The following is a 9731-nucleotide window of genomic DNA, read 5'->3' as shown; positions in this document are numbered from 1 at the left end:
GGAATACATGTATCATGCTATCAATGCAGGTGCAGGGTCAACCTGCTGAATATAAGCAGGTTCTGCCAAACCAGGCCAGTACTGGCATTTTGGATTATAACGGTCTGTGTACACAACATGTGCAAGCCAAACCAGGTACACTTGTACATGTCACTGTACATTATTGTGGGACATGCACATCAAACACAGATGGCATGCATTGCAAAGCTATGGCCATACACAATGGTAACCAGGATGTCAGGACAGTTCATACAATACCCATTTGTGTGGGACATTGCAGACACTACACCCCTGTACCACACTGCACACCATTGTTGGGTGGCGTGATGCCAAGGATTACCCCTCACCCAGCCTTGTACAGCCATCTTGCACAGCCAACCACTACACACCCATGAAGCAATGCACACATGCATGTCAGTACTGGCGCCTAGTGTCTGCATGTGGGGTATGATGCTCCCAACCACAGTTACTCCCAGTATAACTCCCATTGACATACCGACAGATGTCAAACATGTTCACATGCCCTAGACCATAGAACCTCTGGATATCCCCTGTAGTGCATGTAGTACCTGTGCATTACAAGAGTGTGGCAAACTAAGTGGTTTGGGAGTGTATTTGTGGGCCTGGCAAAGAGTGTCAATGTGAGTCCATTAGAGACTGTGGTTGTGTTGACAATGACATCCGTTCATGTGGACAGCCATGTGTGCTACACCTAATGTATGTCTACTATATCTCTGTTGCAGATGTCGCACACCAACACACATATATGTTCTTACAGCACGCCAACATGTCAGCTTTGTGGCAAATGGAGTAACTGCATGCACTTGTAATAGTAATGACTAGTCAGTCAGGGGTTTGAACCCCTGTACTGGTAGGTGTGTGACAGACGATGCTTAGGTTTTAGTCTCCAAGCCCTTGTCTGATGTACTTTGCCTCTATCTGTCCCTCCCAAAGACTCTGGTGGATGTGGAGGTGTACACCTGCTCAGCAGCAGTTTGTTTATTGTAAGTGATGGTCATGTTCGGGTGATGGCCTCTGCACCTATTGCAGTCTTCCTCTAGTTGATTGCATGTGGAACAGTTGAGATGATGCTCCCATAGCCATTTGCATGAAAAACACAGTGCAATATCTAGGAACATCATGTTGGTGTTTGCCCATGACAGTCACTGTGAGTGGTACCTGGCTCTGGTGTTTGGTAAATGGCATCACAGATGATATCTGGATGTTCCTCAAACAACATACACAGTGGGAAATAGCTTAAAGACAGGGGGGGGTGATGTGCCAGACATGACTACAGCATGTAAGTATAGCTATGCTTCATTGAGACAACTGCCTGTTTAACAAGGTGTGTGTTGTAATGGCTATTCTGCATGTTTTAAAACTGACAAGACAGTGCTCTGTTTGTGAGGAACCCCCATCTGTAGGGCCATCCGTGGACTGGTCAGTGTGTGGAACCATTTGTTTCCTGTGTTACTCACTGAACACACATCTGTGAACAGCAGGAGCATAGTGTGAGGATTGCAGCCAGTACATGGTGATAGTGATGAGTTACTGCCATCACATCCCTGACTGAACATATGTCACATGAAACAGTGGTGACAGACACTGTCTGGAGGTCTCAGTGACATGCCAATAATGGGCCACTGTTCATAGCTGCTGTCACAAGTCTTCTACACATTGTACAGATGTCATGCAATATATATGCATGTGTTGTGCTCTCTCTGCAACTGTATACCATCTGTTGTGTTGGGTTGATGGTCATTTCTATGAATGCTGTTGTACGTAATCCTGAATGCTGTTGACTATTACTAAGCCATATCTGTGTTTAAACTGCAACACTATAGGCTGTATGGGTTTGGAGGTCCCGGCAGAACCTCCTGTCCTACTTCAGCTAGCCATGGCACCAGGCACCAGCACATCTGGGGCCCAGCCTTGGACTTCCACCTATGTTGGTTCTACACCGCCTTCTGGTGGTACCGCCATTGAGGATGGGGCTTGTCCCCCCTGGGGGCAGGTCCAGACAGGGACATGTCCACTGTCATACAGTCCCGGACATGGTGTGTAGGGGGGGTCAATAAGGGGTTTTGAGGCCAGATACTCCAGCTCAAGGGCAGAGTGTTAAATTTACAGGGTGAGGCTGCCCCTCCTAGACAGCCCCCAGCAATTCCACCTTTGCAGCTGTTTTGGTGCAGTGGTGGCTGCCCATGGCTGGGGACCTCCGTCCCACTGTTTCCATCTGGGGGCTCACGGGCTTGCGAATGCCGAATACCCCTCCCTGTTTGAGGTGTATCCCCCCACATGTGTCATATACCGACCCTGTATGCTGTCTTCTCTGTCATCCTACCCTACCTATCCTCCATGAGCATACCTACTCTCCTTCTCCTACATCCCACTCTCACCCTACTGAAACAGAAGGCCAATCGGTTCCTAGAACAACATTTGCCCCATACATAGCTGTCCATTTCACACACGTGTCCACTGGACACCTGTAACCCTTTTAATATGCATCACAACATACTCCAGTTGTCCTCACCCCTGGTTTCTCAGGTGCACGATCCTAGTATGCACATGACTCCTAAATGTTCCAGGTACATGTGACGCGGATGACCCCATTGTACACACACCACTACCAGTCCCTCTATGGTTACCCCATGTACCTTTATCATGATGATGATTTCGTACACAGCACCTTGCAAGAGTACTGTTCTCACATAATGATTGGACAGGAACTGTTGCATTAATGTAAATAACATGCACAGAGTGATGTATTTGGCCAATGTACAAATGTTTGCGTGTATGACTGACACATGTCTGTCTGAGGGAGTCTTGATATTACATAGGACAACACCACTACATAATATAGGCATTGCTGGTGTTTCCCTTTTCATTCCTTTGTAATGCTTTGTTGTCACATGGGATGTTCTTGATATATCTATATATATGTATGCATATATATCTGGACATAAACACTCATACATACATATACATGATGGAATACATTTCCTATACTGTTGAATGACTGTGCTGGATGATATGTTTGTGATAAGGTCTGATGTCGGTATATCTGCCATGGCTTAGTGGTAAATCACAATAGCTGTGTGTGCAGGGTCCTGGTTTCGAGCCTTGCAGAGGCTGTTTATTTTGTTGCTGGCCAGAACAAGGCCAATGGATACAGTGTGATTAAGGCACATTAAAGCAGTTGTGAGCAGGTGTGTGTGGGTTTGCATGGTGCTAAGCAATGCTAACTTCTGGTTACAGTTTCTTACACTCAGTTAGCCTCTACATTGCTTTACCAGTATAATACTTGCATACTGGCGGCCAAACAGGCTTACACCCGCTTGCTCCCACACTTGCAACTGCACTGCATTTGGTCTTTGCATCTGACAGTCATGCCCCTGCATGGGAGTGAGGACTACAATATTACCTTGTGAAGCCTATTACATCGGATTACATTCCTACAGTATCGGGAATGGCTGCCCATTAGGCGACAGCATGCCGTTCGACTGTACGGAATCCGCGGCCTGTCCAGAGTTTGATTCATATCATTGTTGTGTTTCTCTTACAATCTGCACCCATCTGGCTAATACATGGGAACTGACACTCTTCAATACAAACAAGTAATTGGGTTTTGGAACCCACATCCTTCAGCCGAGTCATGCTGCTGCATACCTAATATTCTATCATCTTTCTAAGGTTGTCAGTGGAATATGTGCTTTCTGTCCCTATCAGACCTCTCATATGATTGGGGAAATATACAAACTGAATCAGGGAGATGACATAACAACATCAGGGACACATTTAAATTATTGGTGCTATTAACCTGACACATTGACAGATTCAGCGCATATGAATTCATACACATTTTCTGAGGTAAATGATGTTTATAACTCTTAATTGTTGTCGTTATTCATTATGTGTAATTCACCACCTTTCTTCCATATGTCACTAGTTTTAGGAGGGATTACGTGGGGCAGAGTTAGAAACCGAGTCAAAATCTGGGACGTCCCTGGAAATCGGGGACAGTTCAGAGGTACGGTCCCTATTTGTTCCCCCAATGGTTTATGTCCTGTCCAGTGGATGTGCTCTTAGGGGTTGAGACAGTTATGCCCATTTCAGAATATTACTTACATCCCTGGGGCAGTCCTAATACAACTTTGCCAGCCAACACCTGCACGCCTAGGCCCATAATTGCATACCCATAGTTCCCCCACCTGCCACTCCTCTATAGCACTCATCCTTACTATGGGTGCAGGTGGGGTATAAACACACCACTACACACTGCCCACTCTCCCCCTGTCAGGACACATTTTGTATGTTGTGTCGACCCATGGGTTATCAGGCTTGCACAACCTACTGGTCTGTGTACATCTACAGGCTGGTTTGATAAGTCATTACCGGGACTGCCTCTGATCATTAATTTTTGGTGTCCCACAAGGGACATCAATGTCTGTGTTTCAGGATTAGACATCGCAGGTCTCTCCCACTGGAAGTATCCTGCCAGTGGTCTGGGAAGCAGTGGTGTGTTTACCTTTGTTGTGTGTCTGTATGTCTCACTGGCCTAGCTGGGGGGGATTGATGATGCTACGTGTTACACGTTTGTTTATTGAACTCCTCACCCCCATATGCAAGGCCTGTGAACATATGTTACTCGTAAATGCTGTATCATATCCTAGCTATATACATGTGTATATTTACAGTCACATATATATATCTATTAACATTACTATATTTATAATATATCTGTATATATAATCATACATGTATATATATATTTTGCTGTTTAGCTATATATAGATATATCTATACATATGTATATATATATATATATATATATATATATATATATATATATATATATATATGTATATAGATAGATATATATCACAACATATGGGTCTATGGGTGTCTGCATATGTATATATTTATATGTGGGTATGTATCTGTATTCTGTCTCTGTATGTATACATTTGTACTACTGAGAGGGAGAGGCTTATCTCTATGTCACTATGGGTAGATATACACACACATACCTCTACATATATACATCTACATCTGGTTATTCCGTTCTTTGCCATATAGATTACACTTTGCTGCAGTGGGACTCATAGTGGGTGTGGCTGCTCATTGGGCGAAGCCTCTGCCCAATGAACACATTCGCTTATATCCCTAGGGCTGTCCATATAGGCCCACATCAGCCAACACCTGCACACCTAAATCCATAAGTAGCTACCCATAGTTCCCGCTCCTCCTCAACAGCACCCATCCTTGCTCTGGGTCCTGGTCTGTTCTGGACACACCACTACAAGCTGCCCACTCTCCACTTCACGGGACCCATTTCATACAACTGTCTCGGTCCATGGGTCATCAGGGTTTCCCACCCTTGTATTCCGAGTGGGAATCTATCCGGTCTATCAACTTCTTTTGTTCTTGGCAATTTTTGGGGTGTCCTGCAAGGGACGCTCCAGTCTGTGTTCCAAGATTAGAATTCATGGGTGAACTGTGTACCTCCCGGTTGCATCCTGCCTGTGGTCTGGGGAGCAGTGGACTCTTTACATTGTTTGTGTGTTTTCCGTGTCCAGCTGGGGGGTGGAAGGGCATGCTACGTGTTTCATGTTTCTTGCTTGGGCTCTTCACTTCCATTGGCATAGCCTGTGAACATATGTCATTCTTGTGTGCTGTTTTCTATCATAGCTGTAGATCTGTGTATATCTACGCACACACGCACACACACACACACACACACACACACACACACACACACACACATGACTTGGTCGACAGTTCATATGGTCGACAGTCATTTGGTCGACAGTTTATTTGGTCGACAAGCAGATTTGCCCCCTTCCCCAATGTTGTGCAACCCTGGAGTTGATATATATAGTTAGGGGTGTGGGGCAGCCCCAGCCCATCAAGTGTGGGGGCAAAGCCCCCCACCTTAAATGCTTGTCGATCAAATGAACTGTCGACCAAATAAACTTTCGACCATATGAACTGTCGACCAAGTCAGGTAGATCCATATATATATATATATATATATATATATATATATATATATATATATATATATATGTTTATACATATATGTATATATATGTTTATACATATATGTATATATATATATATATATATATATATATATATATATATGTGTGTGTGTGTGCGTGTGCGTGCGTGTCTGTAAAGCAATACATACCCCGCGCAAATGCAGTTACACATGCGTACTGGTGTTTATATATGCTTGACCTGCTTACTAGTGCCTTATTTATTATGACACTGACACTTTGCTCCAGTTATCTTTTAATTGATATTTTGCAGGTTATACAGCAGACAGATGTCGCAATATGTTCATGTACGGATTACCGATGGTAAATGTTATGTGATACAGTGGGATTCGGTGCAGGAATGTCTATTCGTTAGGGGGTTGCTCTAACCAATGCACTATTGCTGTGCTGCTTCATTTGCATATATACCCATATACCCATGGCTCCTGGTTCCCCAAACAGAGACCCCAATGCCTCCCTAACACTGCTGTCATTCATTCTCCAGTCGGATTCATGGTGTATCCACACCACTACACAATGGCCACTCCCTACTCCTATAGACCCATCTCATCGGATGACTCACTCCACGTATCCTCAGAACTCCCAAACGTTTAGTCCACAAACATTGGTGACATGAGCGACCAAAAGAATACTATTCACAATTTTTGGGTTGTCTCACATGAGACACGCATGTGTTTATGTCAAGATTAGACTCTATATTTCATTACATCCTACTCCCGTTAACATGACATTACACATAATTAATATGTATGACTATGTGGTAAGGCACACGTTACACATGAGAGCATAATTATGTATGTGTTTGGTGTATTTCTTTTACAAATAGACCAGTTTAGTAATTGGCGTTGCCGTAGCAGGCAGATCACAGGAATGATTCCATGTGTGAGGAATTCCTCACATTTGATTATTATCAGCACAACACTGACTTTGGACATTGTACACACTTCTGCGTTTTAGCAGTTTTGTCCCATCCCTCTTCTGCACAGCCTGTTATTCTATCTACTGTTGAGGTTTGTAAGTGCACATTCATGTTATTTATGTCTGCAAATGGAATGAATGTGTTACAGAGAATGTACTTCTACATATTGATGTCTGCATGTGTGTATGCATATATATATATATATATATATATATATATATATATATATACCTATAACAAACTCACTGACCTCCACGGGGCGGTCCAATTAGAACCAGCCCATCCAACTCTGTCACGCCTGGCTCCATAATTTCATACCCATAGTTCCTCCACCCCACCTATGTTCAAAATACATGCATACCTTCCATTGTCCACTTGTTATCGCAGCCATGACACACCTCCACACATTGCCCTCTCCAGAGCATTATGGGCCCTACACGTATGTTGTCCCACCCCATGTATTTTCAGGCTCTCCCACCATTTAGTCCTTGAACATACCTGCCCTTTCTTGTGTATTGGTCGGAAGGCCAAATGGTCTATCTAATTTTTGGGTAGTCCCATTAGGGACTACCCTCTGTGTGTAAAGTAGACTTAGCAAATCAGCAATGTTACTCCCACTGGTAATATCCTGCCTGTGGTGTGAGTAACAGTGCTTTGCTCACTCCTGCCCAGCTGGATATGACATACGCTGACAGCGCTATATAATACTGGGGTTGCTGTTGATTCCCTTCTCATTCCTTTTGTATGCTTTATTGTTACATCATTCTTTCTTCATATATATATATATATATATATATATATATATATATATATATATATTATATATCAGTATATACTTATATACATTTCCTATGCTGGGTACTGCTTAGACCCACGCATGTGCACTCAGACTTGCTTACTGGTACCTATATGTGTTTACTGCTGCTTATTTGTGCTTACACCTGCTTAATAGTACCTTATTCATTATGACAGTGCCACTTTGCTTGAATGATATTTAATTTACATATCTCATGCAATACTCATGTCAGTTTTATGACAAAACAACATTCATTCCACATGGAAAATGATATGTGCTATTGTTGGTCTCGAACCGTGAATGCCTGTTTGTTAGGCGGATGCTCTGAACACTACACTATTGATACTTACATCGATTCCACATGTTTTTCTCTATTTTGAATGAGTATGATGTGTAAGCTACGCTTGGCAGATGGCAGCGATGTGCAGACACACTGCGCTTTGCTTACACCTTCGATATTGCAGCATTCGAATGTATAATAGGGACACAGGGACAGGGAATCTAATTGTGAAAGTTCTAGGGACAGGCCTTAACATTCCACTACGTGCTTGTGTGTTTACTACTGCGAGTGTATTTCACTGTTCGTGGACACTCTTCTATGCTTAGCATGCATTTCGGTATCCACGGACACTGAATTACTGAGTTACTATTAGGGGTAGTCTCTACTGGTAGGCATAGTAGGTTTTGCAAGTGTCGGGGCAAGTTTACGCCTCCGTTGAGCACTTGTACATGCCCCCTGCACTCGCACACATTTCCTGTGCACGTTGAAGTTGCGGCAGCATGCCCTCATACATATTCATATGGCACTGCTGCGCCATCTGTAGTGAGGATGCTTGGCGCAAGGCTAAAACCGTCCTTGCGCCGAGCTTCTTGATTCCTGGGGAATAACAATAATTAAAAGTTATAGACCTCTTTTACTTTAGAAAATGTATGTTAATTCACTTTCTCTTATTCGGTCAGTGTCTCAAGTTAATAGTACCAATATAAAAGCACAGCAGGAAAACGATCAGCAACTGAAACAGGATTCTGTAGCCAAAAATAACACAAATGTAAAAAGACTCAATGTGTTTTTAAGTATTTATTGCTTTTTATTTAATTAATGTTGATTACTTAATGAGCTGACCAATGAATGTATTTTCTCTTGTATATATAAGTATGATTAAATGGATGTGATTGTGAGTTGATAAAGCCTACGGGTGAAAGCGCTATTCTTTTATTAAATATACTTGGTCTATAGACTGTTGCTGGATTTCATTACTTGACACCAATATATTGCATTTTTTAGTGGACATTGATGCAAGTGACTCTTTTTATAGCGACTACAGCACCACCTTCTTTGGATTCTGTTTATGCCATTGAATAGTACCAATATGTTTAAAGTTGTCACTTTTTGTCCCTGATCCTTTCTGGATTTGTCCCTGATTCTGGTGAAATTTGTCCTGTTATTATACCAACATTCTATGTTTATAAGAACAGTATTTAAAATCTGTTCCTCCTTTTGGGCCTGTGTCCCCCCATTATGTTAGGCTATGTACAGATTTCTTGCACTAAGAGTATGAGCAATGTGAACCAGCATTATCAGTGACAGACAAAGAACCCCTTCTGTAATTAGGGTTACCACCTCTCTGCGAGGGACAGGACAGTCCATCTTTGGACAGTTGTGTCCTGGGGTAAAAAATGGCAAATGTCCTGAGATTTTAGGTCAAAAATATTTCATAACTTTTCTTTAGTAGTTGCATACAACGGTTATTTTGTATCTGAAACACCTAGTTGTTATATGAAATAGCATAAAAAAACTCAAATGCTATAAGAATAAGCTTTTATTTTGGTAAAAAAGTGAAGCTTTGTCCTTTGCACTGGCCTTGAATATATCTTCTGCAAAATCTCCATTTCCTCCAAGGAAATGCCCCACTTTAGGCATCTGAAAAGGTGCCAACTCTTGACTCTAAACAAC

Source organism: Protopterus annectens, chromosome 5.part0 (assembly GCF_019279795.1).
Source record: "Protopterus annectens isolate FY-2018-M chromosome 5.part0, PAN1.0, whole genome shotgun sequence".
Classification (NCBI taxonomy): Eukaryota; Metazoa; Chordata; order Ceratodontiformes; family Protopteridae; genus Protopterus; species Protopterus annectens.
This window is presented reverse-complemented; position numbering follows the sequence as displayed.